Here is a 1,532-nt window from a genome sequence, read left to right on the forward strand (position 1 = left end):
GGGGGGGGTTGATCAGTGTATTTTTGCAGTCATTTTTACCGTGTTTAAACCAAACAATCCTATATTTTTTGAGATAATCGCTTTGATTTGATTTACTAAAGACTAATGAATGCAAAGATTACAAATCTCTTTGTTTATTTTGTTCCCTACATGAATTTGCCATTTTAGGTGCATAATCAAGCTATAAATGTAAGATAATAAGTGTGGTGATTGATCTCGATCAAAAGGATGCGCACACCAGAGTCTAGAGGAGACGACGGCGTCTGGTACGATCATGAGCACTCGTATCAGCGGTCGTACCTGCTGCCACCATCTTTTTGATGCCATCCCTGATGACTTTCGTGAAGGCACCTGGGGTCAATTCGCATCAAAGGTGCCCCGAAACCCTATTCCGCCCGTCTGAAGCATATAATGAAGAGGAAACCCCTTTGGCAAGAGGAGTCACTCATCCATCAAGTTAATCCTATGCAGTCGGTGCCACCATGGCCATCTGCAACAACCATCACCATCTCCATAATCCCCATCTCCCTGGCCATTACACTTGAAATTGAGAAAACATCGCAATCTGCCTACACTTAAGACTATAATCATTCATCTTCAAGTATCAATCTCAATAATGTCTTGTATTTACAATTCATCTGCAATGTGCAAGTAATCCTCTGAGGCTAAGGGCTCAGGCCTAGCCTCACAGCTCCATGACCATGCTTACGGTGGGAATACATCCCACCCGCCTGCTAACGCCACTCCGGCATGACATGGAGTACTGGGGCGACTTTTGAAAGATCCATCATCAAGATGGTGATTGGAACGCCGCTTCATGTCTGGGGTGAAATATCGTGTTATGATCTTTAGTAGTTGGGCTTAGCAACGAAGAACTTGTATGATTAACGTGTTGAAGTTGTTGTCGCCATCACCTGCAACAAACATGACACTACTAGAAAAACCTCTACTAATGGCGCACCTATTATGGCCATTAATGGCGCATCTGTGGTGCGCCACTAACAGCACGCCATTAGTAATTTTTACTAATAGCGCACCAGTGGTGCGCCATTAGTATCTGGTATACTAATGGCGCACCACTGGTGCGCCATTAGTATAGGCCACGGTGCGCCATTAGTATGTCTCCCAGGGGCCAGGTGCTTTGGATACTAATGGCGCACCACAACTGGATGCGCCATTAGTAACCGCGGCATACTAATGGCGCACTTTCCTGTGATGCGCCATTAGTGATGCGTCATTTAGAATCTAGATCTGGATCGTGATTTTTTGCCCATTTTTTTGCTCATTTTTTTTGCTTGTTTTTTGGCACGACAATATTCTCAAATTTTGTTCCTGTTGTTTTTGGATCTTGTTGCCATGGTCTTTTGCCGGAGAGGAGTTCGCCGGAGAGGAGGAGGAGGAGCTCACCGGAGAGGAGGGAGGAGGAGCTCACCGGAGAGGAGGGAGGAGGAGCTCACCGGAGAGGAGGGAGGAGGAGCTCACCGGAGAGGAGGGAGGAGGAGCACACCGGAGAGGAGGGGATTTTTTGCCTC

This window comes from Triticum dicoccoides, chromosome 5A (genome assembly GCF_002162155.2).
Source record: "Triticum dicoccoides isolate Atlit2015 ecotype Zavitan chromosome 5A, WEW_v2.0, whole genome shotgun sequence".
NCBI classification, from domain to species: Eukaryota; Viridiplantae; Streptophyta; class Magnoliopsida; order Poales; family Poaceae; genus Triticum; species Triticum dicoccoides.